This window comes from Lissotriton helveticus, chromosome 5_1 (assembly GCF_964261635.1).
Source record: "Lissotriton helveticus chromosome 5_1, aLisHel1.1, whole genome shotgun sequence".
In the NCBI taxonomy this organism is placed as follows: Eukaryota; Metazoa; Chordata; class Amphibia; order Caudata; family Salamandridae; genus Lissotriton; species Lissotriton helveticus.
Genome location: NC_136065.1, coordinates 134,146,314 through 134,159,181, shown reverse-complemented (window position 1 = coordinate 134,159,181; position 12,868 = coordinate 134,146,314).

The window sequence follows — 12,868 nt, the reverse complement described above, 5'->3', positions numbered from 1 at the left end:
TCGAATGCCTCATAGCTAATAAGACGTACAATGTGTACTACTTATAGTCAGTCCCAGATGCAAGCGCTTTACCTGGACACATCACGTTTTAGTGTTAAAATATCAAATAAAAACAGAAACAAAGCTTTCCATGTGCCATGTAGAAAAAAAGGAATACAATACGTGGTCAGGGTTTCATTACGTTTACCTAATTTGACCTGCGAAATAACTTCACACCAAACAGCAATTCTTATGTTCGACCAAAGGAGTTGACCACATTGATTCTTTTCTCCGTCCAGTCCCCTAATTGATAACAGATGTTCTCACTTCTTTAGGGCCCGCCCTCTCAGGACCCTCCCTCTTGCTCTAAAATGTTGTTATATATATTTTTAAGCAAGGCATTCTGGTTAAGAATGATAAAACAGCTAAAATGGCTTATACCACCAGATCGGGCCAGGTCTGCAACGTTTTCCCTTTCCCCAGAGGACATATTTTTGTGCAATGTTCAGCTCCTGCTGTGAGGGTGTTCCAAATTAAGTTTGTGTGGGCACGTGAAGTTTTCCTAGGCTCTGCAAAAACCTCAGGCATGCCTGAGGCCAGGAGTATCTAACTTTGTAGCAGCTGTTATCCGGGATTACTTTAATTGACATCCAAGGTTCTGGTAGCCATGGGAATGTCGGAACGTAGACTATGGCAGATGTACATGCCTAGTTCATATGTTCATAGCATAGGTCAAATCTTCCTCCTCAGCCTTTGGAATTCCATCCGCAGCCCTCACACAGACTGCCTGCCATTCAGCTTTCCCTTACCTGCATCAACCCACTTACATAATCATATTTTACCCAGGTGTGGCAAACCATTTCAATAGTTTGACCACTGATGGCCCTGCATTTGACATACCAAGTTTCTGCCCCTAGACTGGCTTAGTGCCAATTAGACCACCAGTACCAAATAGGGGGCAGCTGTGTTTGGTAAAGGGATGGTACCTTCAGCCTCCACTTCATCTCAAAATTTACCTTAGATCAGCCTAGGTGATAATACAATTAAAAACCAAAGACTATCATGGCATGATGTGAATTGTCAATGTGGGATAAGATGGGCCATTTAAAAAAAAAAACTTTTAGAACAAAGTCTAGAAAGGAATCGTCAGACTTGGAGAAGGAAGGATCTCTCGTATTAAATGTTCAGCGCCACATCTGACTAGCCTGAGATCACAGCTTCAGGACATCAGGCTTGCTGAGATCAGCTGCCATAAAAAAAAGAGGCCCTAGAAAGCAGCTGGGGTCTTTCATTTGGTGGTAAGGTCCATTTGCATCCTATAGGGTGTAAGATGCCCCCACCCGAATGGCTGTGAAGGGAATGAGAGAACTTCCCACACAATCCTTTGACCCCCTAGGTACAGATGTGTGTGGGTGTCTCCAGTGCTTAGTTTGTAAAAGAAAAAGTGTTCAGGCTAAAACGCTGGCTCAGAAGCCCAGGCCTGGCACCATTGAAGGTGCCAAATACCAAGGCTGCATTGTATTGATTCCACCTCATGCCTCTTGCTTCCACGACCAGATGCTCTCTCTCCCTTTCTCTCACTCTTGCAAGTTCCTTTTCATACCTGCTCTCTCCCTTTGCCACAGGTTTTCTGCGGTTCTCTTCCTCTTCTTGTCCCTCTGATGTGTTTTCCTCTCTCTTGCTCTGGGTCAAAACTGATGGAGAAAAATAAGTGATGGCCCCCAAAAATGAGTGCCAGGGGGCCCTCAGGTTCAAAATAAGCACTGAGGGGCATATTTACAAGGAAATATCAGAGCGCAGAGCTGCACCCAATTTGGCAGCGCAGCACTCTGACATTTCCAAAACACAGGGATGCGCCGTATTTACAAGGATTCTGCACCCCTGTTTTTTCACTAACGCTGTCGCTAAAATTTGCTGCCTACTGCCAATGCAGGGACCCTTGCCCCACAGTGCCAGGTTGCCTGCATTGCAGGGAATGGTGTTTTGCTCTTTCTGTGTGTGCTGCAGACATAGAAAAAGAAACAAGCATTAGAAATGCAATCGGGCTCGGATTTATTTGAGTTTGAGCTAATGGCATTGTAAATGCCAATGTATTGTTGCTATGTGTTATGGAGTGTGTTCATGTGGTGTGTACTGCCAGTGATCTCCTTGTGAGTGTGAGAATATTGCACCGTTACTGCCTGTGATGTCTTTCTTGTGAGTGTGAGAAGCTTGCACCTCTGCTGCCTGTGGTCTCCTTGTGAGTATAAGAAGCTTGCACTGCTGCTGCCTGTGATGTCGTTCTTGTGAGTGTGAGAAGCTTGCACCTCAGCTGCCTGTGGTCTCCTTGTGAGTGTAAGAAGCTTGCACAGCTGCTGCCTGTGATGTCCTACTCACTACTCTACTCACTACTCTGCACTCACTACTCACTACTCTACTCACTACTCTACTCACTACTCTACTCACTACTCTACTCACTACTCTGCACTCACTACTCACTACTCTACTCACTACTCACTACTCTACTCACTACTCTACTCACTACTCACTACTTACTCACTACTCTACTCACAACTCTACTCACTACTCTACTCTGCACTCACTACTCACTACTCTGCACTCACTACTCACTACTCTGCACTCACTACTCTGCTCACTACTCACTACTCTACTCACTACTCTCTACTCACTACTCTACTCACTACTCACTACTCTACTCACTACTCTACTCACTACTCTGCACTCACTACTCACTACTCTACTCACTACTCTGCACTCACTACTCACTACTCAATCAATCAATGACATTTATATAGCGCGCTACATACCCGTAGGGTCTCAAGGCGCTGGGGGAGGGGGGGTGCCGCTACTGCTCGAACAGCCAGGTCTTCAGCTTCTTCCTGAAGGAGAGGTGGTCTTGGGTCAGGCGCAGGTCGGTCGGGAGGGAGTTCCAGGTCTTGGCGGCCAGGTAGGAGAAGGACCTTTCTCCTGTAGTCGCTCTTCGGATGCGGGGGACGGCGGCGAGGGGGTGGTTGGCTGATCGGAGGTGGCGTTTGGGAGCGTAGAAGTTGATCCGGTTGTTGAGGTAGCTCGGGCCTTGGTCGTGTAGGGCCTTGTGTGCGTGGGTGAGGAGACGGAAGGTGATTCTTTTGTTGACGGGGAGCCAGTGAAGGTCTCTCAGGTGTCCGGAGATGTGGCTGGTTCGTGGGATGTCGAGGATGAGTCTGGCTGAGGCGTTCTGGATCCGCTGGAGTCTCTTCTGGAGCTTGGCGGTGGTACCGGCGTAGAGGGCGTTGCCGTAGTCCAGTCGGCTGGTGACGAGGGCCTGGGTGACGGTCTTCCTGGTCTTGGTGGGGATCCACCAGAAGATCTTCCGTAGCATGCGTAGGATGTTGAAGCAAGCCGAGGAGACGTTGTTGACTTGTCTGGTCATGGAGAGGGAGGAGTCCAGGATGAAGCCCAGGTTGCGTGCATGGTCTGTCGGTTTGGGTGCGGTGCCCAGGGCGGGAGGCCACCAGGAGTCGTCCCAGGCGGAGGGTGAGGAGCCCAGGATGAGGACCTCCGTCTTGTCAGAGTTCAGTTTCAGGCGGCTGGTCGTCATCCACTCGGCTACTTCTTTCATCCCTTCGTGCAGGTTGGCTCTGGCGGCGGCGGGGTCGTTGGTCAGGGAGAGGATCAGCTGGGTGTCGTCGGCGTAGGAGATTATGCTGAGGTTGTGTTGGCGTGCGATGGCCGCGAGGGGGCTCATGTAGACGTTGAAGAGGGTGGGGCTCAGCGAGGATCCTTGGGGGACGCCGCAGATGACTTCGGAGGCCTCTGACTTGTACGGTGGTAGGCGGACTCTCTGTGTTCTTCCGTCGAGGAAGGAGATGATCCATTCCAGCGCCTTGTCCTGGATTCCGACGTTGCTGAGGCGCTGTACTAGGGTGCGGTGGCAGACAGTGTCGAATGCCGCGGAGAGGTCTAGGAGGATGAGGGCCGCTGTTTCTCCGTTGTCCATCAGGGCTCGGATGTCATCGGTGGCGGCGAGGAGGGCGGTCTCGGTGCTGTGATTGGCTCGGAAGCCGGACTGTGAGGGGTCGAGGGATCCATTCGTCTCGAGGAAGGCGGTCATCTGCTTGTTGACGGTCTTCTCGATGACTTTGGCGGGAAACGGGAGGAGCGAGATGGGGCGGTAATTCTTGAGTTCGGTGGGGTCCGCTGTGGGTTTCTTGAGTAGAGCGGTGAGTTCGGCGTGCTTCCAGCTCTCGGGGAAGGTGGCGGTGTCGAAGGATGTGTTGATGATGTCTCGCAGGTGGGGTGCGATGACGGCGTCGGCCTTGTTGAAGACGTGGTGAGGGCAGGGGTCGGTCGGTGATCCGGAGTGGATGGAGTTCATCGTCCGGATGGTGTCTTCGGTGCTGATCGGGGTCCAGGCGTGAAGGGTGGTGGTGGGGGGTGGTTGTTCGGTCTTGGTGTGCGTTGTTTGGTTGTTGAAGCTGTTGTGTATGTCCTTGATCTTGTTGTGGAAGTATGAAGCGAGGGAGTTGCAGAGGTCTTGCGATGGGGTGATGTCGTTGTTTCCTGCGCTGGGGTTGGATAGCTCTTTCACGATGTTGAAGAGTTCCTTGCAGTTTTGTGCGTTGTTGTCCAGCCGGTCCTTGAATGCAGTTTTCTTGGCGGCGCGGATCAGCTGGTGGTGCTTCCGGGAGGCCAGCTTGAAGGTGGTCCTGTTGTCTGGTGTAGGATCCCTTTTCCAGACTTTCTCGAGGGCTCGGCAGTTCTTCTTGGAGCTCTTGAGTTCGTCGGTGAACCACGGGGCTTTCTTGCTGCCGGGTCTGCTGGGCGGGGTCCTCATCGGGGCGAGCTCGTCCGCGCAGGTGCTGATCCACTTCGTGAGGTTGTCGGCGGCCTGGCTGGGGTTCGCTGAGCTGGCAGGAGGGTGCTGGCTCAGGGAGGTGGCGAGCTGGTCTGCTGTGATCTTGTTCCAGCTTCTGCGGGCTGCCTGTTGCTGGTGGTGGTGGGTCGTCGTTCTCTTGGAGGTGAAGTGGACGCAGCTGTGGTCCGTCCATTGCAGCTCTGTGGCGTGGCTGAAGTCGATGTCTGTGCTGGAGGAGAAGACTGCGTCGAGTGTGTGTCCGGCGAGGTGGGTGGGGGTGGACACCAGCTGCTTGAGTCCAAGATTGGCGAGGTTGTCGAGCAGGGTGCTGGTGTTGCGGTCGTTGTTGTTCTCCAGGTGGAAGTTGAGGTCCCCCAGGAGGATGTAGTCGGCGGAGGGGAGGGCATGCGGGCTGACGAAGTCGGCGATGTCCTCGCAGAATTGTGTGCGTGGTCCCGGGGGTCGGTAGATCAGGGTGCCTCTGAGGGTGGTCTTCGGGTCGGTGTGGATCTGGAAATGCAGGTGTTCGGCGGTGGTCAGGGTGTTGTCGGTGCTGGTCGTGAGACGGATGGTGTTCCTGTGGATGATGGCGATGCCTCCTCCCATCTGGTTGGCGTTGCGGTCCCTGCGGACGATCTTGTAGCCCTCTGGGATGGCGATGGCGATGTCGGGAGCTGAAGAGGCGTTCATCCAGGTCTCCGTGAGGAAGGCAACGTCCGGTGCTGTGGCGTCTAGGAGGTTCCAGAGTTCGACGGCGTGCCTGTGGACGGAGCGGGTGTTGAGCAGGATGCACTTGAGGTGGGTGCTGCTGGAGGTCGACTTGGCGGGCGCTGGAGCGGGGCAGGTCCGGATGCAGGTGAATTTGCAGGCGTGGCACTACTCACTACTCTACTCACTACTCACTACTCTACTCACTACTCTACTCACTACTCACTACTTACTCACTACTCTACTCACTACTCTACTCACTACTCTACTCACTACTCTACTCACTACTCTGCACTCACTACTCACTACTCTGCACTCACTACTCACTACTCTGCACTCACTACTCTGCTCACTACTCACTACTCTACTCACTACTCTCTACTCACTACTCTACTCACTACTCTACTCACTACTTTCTACTCACTACTCTACTCACTACTCACTACTCTACTCACTACTCTACACTCACTACTCTACACTCACTACTCTGCACTCACTACTCTGCACTCACTACTCTGCACTCTCTCACTACTCTACTCACTACTCACAGTACTGGTAGTACTGGTGGTACTGATGCTTTCTGATTTAAATATTCAAGCAGTACAGCAGTGTCATCCCCCTTAGACTAGGAAAACATATAAGGACATTGCAATGGTGCACACCAATTTGACATTTTTTCCCCCGCAGCGCATCTGGCCACAGCATAACAGAATACAAGGCAATTATACAGTCCCTGCGAGTGTGTACGCCATGGATTTCTTCAACAATGCAGAGGCCTTATTTAAGGCATGTATGGACAGCTTGGTCCCCCTCCTCACCCTATTCCATCCTACCCCTGCAGTAGATCCCATGATTGCCTTCTATTCGAGGTACACTTATGTGGTTGAAATATGCACAGAGACATAGTTTGATCGTAACATTGAATACCCCCAAATAATCCTCGCAATGGAGTTAATAATGGTAACTCGGTTGTCTTTCAGATGTACAGAAAATGTATTTAAATAAATACTGTTTACAAACGTTGGGAAACGCGGGTGACAGAAGGGGCTAAAAACCTGACGTGGAAATGCGGCTAGGCGTGATTCGCTGCGGCGCGAGAGCACAGCTGAACGAAAGGCCCACGTTAACTGCAAAAATATCACAATCATTCAACAGTCAACTCCCCCCCCCCCCCCCTTTTATAGGATCACACCTACATGTGCCCTGGAGCTATCTGTGTTACAGAAGAGCCCGTGGCCCCTTTGGTTATATCAAAGTGCCTCAGAGCTCAGAAAGCAGATGTACACTCTCATTTCACTATAGGTAATAAGGTCCCACAAGCACAGTTCAGTAAACCACTATAAGATAATTGCTTCGTATTGAAATCTACAGAGGGAGTAATGGCGCAAGTTTTCGCCTCTGTATTTTCATCCATGCCACGACCTATTCTGCATATTACTCAGCAAAACTGGGCTGCGCAGGAGCTCGTTTTGTCTTTACCGCTTACATCTCCCTTCTTCCCCACCTCACGTCTAGAGAAGTCATTTAAGCCCAGCACTTATTCATCGCGACACCACTCCCTTTCCCTGCCTTTGCTTTGGGTTTCCAAACAACGTGATTCACGAAGTGTCGAACGGATTCCCGCTCTCAGCACGCACACGCGGGCCAGAAGGAGGGCGGGCAACCCCGCCTGGCATGGCTTCGGGGGCACGAGCAGCATCCAAGGCTGCTGTGGGAATCCGGAAGCCTGGCTGTTTCCTTGGGAAACGCGGGTGACAGAAGGGGCTGAAAACCTGACGTGGAAATGCGGCTAGGCGTGATTCGCAGCGGCGCGAGAGCACAGCTGAACGAAAGGCCCACGTTAACTGCAAAAATATCACTGGAACATCTGGATTGCATTACAAGGGCACTCTGACAGCTCCTAATTAAGATTAATATTCTGCCGTGCGCGTTACCGCACAGAATATGCCAACATGGCCGCCTAATGCCCTATGGCATCAAGACTACTACAAAAACAGCACCGCGACAACCAATCACCATTCAGATAAGAAAAACACACTCGCGCACTAAGGAATGTGTCTTTCCCGAGCCCTAAAGAAACTTTTTTTTTTCTTTAACATTAGGATCTCGGAGCTCCGCCCCGAACCCTAAAAACGAGGAGAAATAAAAGTATTTCTCCTCGTCACACCATTCTAACCCTGCTATTACATGGCGTTAGTTTTTGCCGCTGCCTCAGATTACCATATCCTTGTAATTCTGGTGCAGCGTCAACAAGCAATGGGTGTTGCAGTGTAATGCCAACAGCAACACCCATTGCACTCCCCTTTCACACAAAGTGATGCGTGTAAAGAGGCCATATTTACAAGGCAGCGTTAAGCCACAACAAATGACTTAACACTGCTTTGTAAATATGGAGAAGGCCATAGCGCCACCAGAACTTCACTGAAAGTGACGTTCTGGTGGTGCTGTCTCCTTGTAAATATACCCCTGGGTGTCTCCTACTAGCCCCAGAGGTGGCAGCACTGCAGGCATCATCATGCCACAGGGTGCAGGACTCGGTGACTGGATGGGCGCATCCTGAAGTCTGTATCCATAATATGTGTTTTCTAGGTCACAAATGTAAATGCGTTTGAGAGGATACGTCAACTGAAGGCTGGTCTGAATCTTGAGTGAGAATCTGCAGCAGAGAATGTCTAGCACACCTGGGGAGGGGTGTTCCTCTGAGGTCCCCGACTCGTTGTGTGCCCCTTCTTGAATGGCTAGGCGAGGCTTCAAAGCACCCAAGAGCTGGACACTGGTGCTCAGCAATCTCTGAGCCACTACCACTGAATGGGCGGAGGTGCCTCAGATGCATTAACTGTGGGTACCATGCCGCATGACTCCTTTAGGCCTAAGGGTAGGCAAGCAGCCGCGGTCCGTGCAGGTAACAGCGGGGCGCCGGGCAAGGGGGGATTTCGAGGGACGATGCCGAGGGAAAATTAATGCGGCTGCAGAAAGAACACGTATTCCTGAAACGGTCAAATGAGCTTAATCCACCTGACAAAGTGTATTATGCGCACCTAGTTGTTGAATAAACTGTCTGTGCCTTTGGTGTAAAGTCTGGTAGTTTTGGAGTCGAGGTTTCTTTGGTCTCTTGCAAAGCCAGATATAATGTGTTAAATATTATGGGGCAGATTTATAATTACTGACGCATCCCTGCATATCAGCAGGGATGCGCCAGTAATTGTGCGCCGCAGCTCCGCCACATTTGATGCGCCGCATTTACAATGCGGCGCACCATGGGGCAAAAACGGCACAGATGCGTCATGCATCTATGCCGTAAAAGCGGTGCATTGCTGGAGTTGCGTCGCAAGCGCGATGCAGCTCTAGCAATGATCAGGGGGGCCCGATGTGCACAATGCTGTGTCAATCCTTATGCCTGCTTCAAGCAGGCGCAGGGTTTTGACGCAGCATGTGCCCAAAAGTGACTGAGTGAAATCTTGTAGATTTCACTCAGCCACTTTTGGGAGGCGTTCCTGCGACAGAACGCCTCTCCCTGCGATGGTACGCCTCTTCTGGCGCAGGGCTTTACAACGTGATGCATCTGGGAGATGCGCCACGTTGTAAATACCCCGCAACATGGCGCATTTTTTGTGCCGCTGCTGCGTCAAAAAAAGTGATGCAACGGCGGCGTAAAAGTGGCACAAGGGGCTTGTAAATATTCCCCTATGTTCTTTGGCTTAAGTCTTTGGACTATTCACGCATACATACAGTATTCCAAACATGGGAAGGTCCCTCAAACAGGACATCCGTTTCAATTAGGAAGACCACTTCCGTTGGTTATGCTGCTCACATATTTCTTCCCATAGCACGGATGGTATTATCAAAAAAAGTACAGAAAAGTCCTATATTCAACTCAGAAGATGCATAAAGTCCACTCCATTCAGCTCCACTGCCAGTAGGCCCAAATAACAAAGAACTTCTAACTCAGCCCTGGTCAAGTGGGATTTTCTGCTGTTCAAATCTAGAATATCATTATACCTTCAGTAGCAGGAAAATCACACAGGATCAGGGACTGACTGTTCATGTAGGGAAGTCAGAAAGATGTATCCGCAGACTCCTTCCTCCTCTCGGCATCATCCAGGAAATTGTTGTCAATCAGAGAACCCTAATTCGGAAGGTCAGAAACTCACTGGGTTGGGAAACATAGAAGCAGGTCCTTCATGTGAGAGAAGAATGGGGTTTTATTCAGGATACTTCACCCTTCAGACATGGTTGGGTGGTCTACGCTCAAATAGTTTTTTCTTTAGAATCCAATCTGGCACACGTTATAGAGTTTCTCCAAAAGGGCAATTGGATGCCTGCAACAGTCGGTGTGGTATATAGTTTCTCATTTTGCGTTTCATTTAAAATTGATGACTTCGATACATTTACATTTTTATCAAAGCTACCATGATATAACTCTTGAGATTTGATCGCAAAGTTTAGTTTTTAACCAGACCATCTTAAAAATCTGATTCACCCCAAAAATGTCGACTTTGCTTCCCATTACCAACCATCTCCTATGTCAATGCCGAATCCTCATGCCTGTTTAGTTTTTTCCCAGAAGTGCATATGATGTTCATTGTTACTACAGGTGACACTGACAGAATGTGTGAGACCTAAAATCTGAGTAAGGGACACAAAATGCATTTATGTGTCCTCTCTGGAAAGGACCATCACACCCGCCATACTCACGTCATCGAGGACACAGAGGTAATTTATTAGTGGAGCACTCCACCGAGCCTATGACTACAGTGCTTAAAGGTCTTGCACCTCTAAGACAAAAAGACAGAGAGAGGAAACACTCAGCTCCTGGTAACAGAACATCTTAGCAAAGCAAGGACATTCCTCAAAGCCACTGAACATATTTGGCAGCAAACATCATCTATTAAAAACCTCGAATGCCTACAACAAGGACACAGAGTCTACAAAAACCAATAAATGAAGCAAAGTGTACGCCTTCAGAGCAGACCAATGACCAGCCTAAAACAAACAAAAAGAAACTATTTGAAATGTTCAGGCAGACAACAAGTCAACCCCTCCTCTACTGAACAACCCCACAGAAAAAGCGAAGAATGTGCACAATTCTTCAATGACAACATAACGAAAGATTGAGTGTTTTTGTCTACAATTCCATCGTGTACATTAGACCAAGTTCACCAACTACCAAGGAAGAAGTCTGCATAGAATTAATTCTCTTTCAAAGAGGTCATACTTGCCTAAGTGACGAATACAATCTCAAACACTAAATCCTCTTCTCTCTGTGCACAGCCAGCTACTGGACACCTCATGAAAGACAGCTGAACCCCCTCTCTGGAAGAAAATCATCTGTACATCTTTGAAAGAGGGAATATTTCCAAATAGCCTAAAAACAAGTCTTGTAACACCCCTCCCAATTGAAAAAAAATGAAAGCTGATTATGAAGACCTAAACAACTTTCAACCAGTAACATCCTTTTATTTGTTAACCCAAGTAATAGAAAAATATGTTGCCTCGCATCTCAACCACAATATCCATGAGAATGATCAACTCGAGAACCTGTTATCAAGCTTTGGAGAAGGCAACAGCGGAGACGCAGCCGTGCTACAAATAATTGATGATACTCCTTGCATTCCAGACAATGGGGACTCATGTCCTCTCATCCTTCTAGACCTCTCTACAGCATCCAACGCAGACAATATCCCCACCCAGAACAAAAGCTCAAAATATGACATGGTCATATATGGGAATAAATAAGCTTGTTCTTCTCTTTTATCGCAGACTGAAACCAACAAATTAAGGTAAACATACTCTCTCAGACCCCTGTGCTATAGAACAGGGTTTTCCCTATGGCTCAATGCTCCCACCAATACTTTTCAAGCTCAACATCAAACCTCTCATCTCTATCTTGCATCACACCAATACAGTCTGCCAGCTATACACTGTTATCACCCATCTATTTCTCAAACCATCCTCCCTGGAAGATATCACACCCAGAACTTCTCACCAAGCAGACATCCAATCCTGGATGAGACATCACCTCTAACTGAACCCACTCAAAATGTAGTTTCTCCTTATATGCCTTCGTTTTGTTTAAATCGTGGATTGACATGCTCATTATCAGTGTGTAGGAAGGTGGTGTTATTAGTAGGTGGAGGTAGGTACCTTCAGCTAGTAATAATACCACAATCACGAATAAGGTCCTGCCAAGTCTCAATAAATGTAATCATTGCTCAACCCTTGGTTGCTTAGCAAACGAGCAGTCAGGCTTAACTTAATGAGGCAGGTGTGAAAAGCTATTAATATTACTTAAACGGTAAATAAATAAAAGACAAAACACAATAAAAAGCCAACACCAATTTATACAAATAGGGAATATTTTTAGCTTTAAAACTTCACCAAAATGACAAAAATCCAATGTAGTTTACCATACATTATCCCCTGGACCCGTCTGCCTCCAGTTCCTTACCCTCAAGAGGTGCCTCTCAGGTCTTGGGCCCTTGGGTGGATCAGTAGCTCTTAAAATCAAGCCTTTATGGCTCTTTGCAAATGCAAACTGGCCCTTTCGTACTGACTGGAACTGTACTGCTCGCCCAAAGAATCAGTGCGAGCCGTGCAAGTTTGTCTCTTCGAACAGCAACCAATGTCCGCCAGTATGGATCGCCATCATGAGGCTCCAGCCTGTCCATCCGTGATGCCCATCCTGCTCTTCGCCACCGCCAACCATCACCAGCGAATCTCTCCTTACTCCTGGCGAACTTTGTCACCGCAAATGTGACTCTTGGCACAGAACTTGAAAAGGTAAAATTTCAGCGAAACTATCTGTAACTCTTTCCGACCTGCGCTCCATTGTGAATGGCATGAACTTGTAGATTTGATCTGGTCAATTGTGACCAGATAGCTGCGGTTGGCGGTTTATTTATTAGGCACTACACTGCAATTTATTCTTTAAAAATTCATATCTCTGGTTCCCTACATTGTATTTTTGTCATCTTTGTGTCATTTTAAAAATACAAATATTCTGTAATCTTTTCAATTGGTGTTGGATTTTTATTGCATTGGGTCTTTTAATTACTTACTGTTTTGATGATAAAAATAAATGCTTTACACACCTGTCTCCTAGGTGCAGCCTGACTTCTCGTTGCTAGCTACCAAGGTTTGAGCAAGGATTGATTTATTGAGACTTGACTGGACCTTATTAGTGATTGTGGTATTATTACTAGCTGTAGGTACCTACCCCCACCTACTAATAACCTACCTTCCTGCACTTAGTCTGCAAACCCTTGTTCATTAATTATACTGAATCTCTCTGTATTGCACTGGAAAAGAAACCCAGCATGCACGCCAACATAAAGAAGTGTCAAT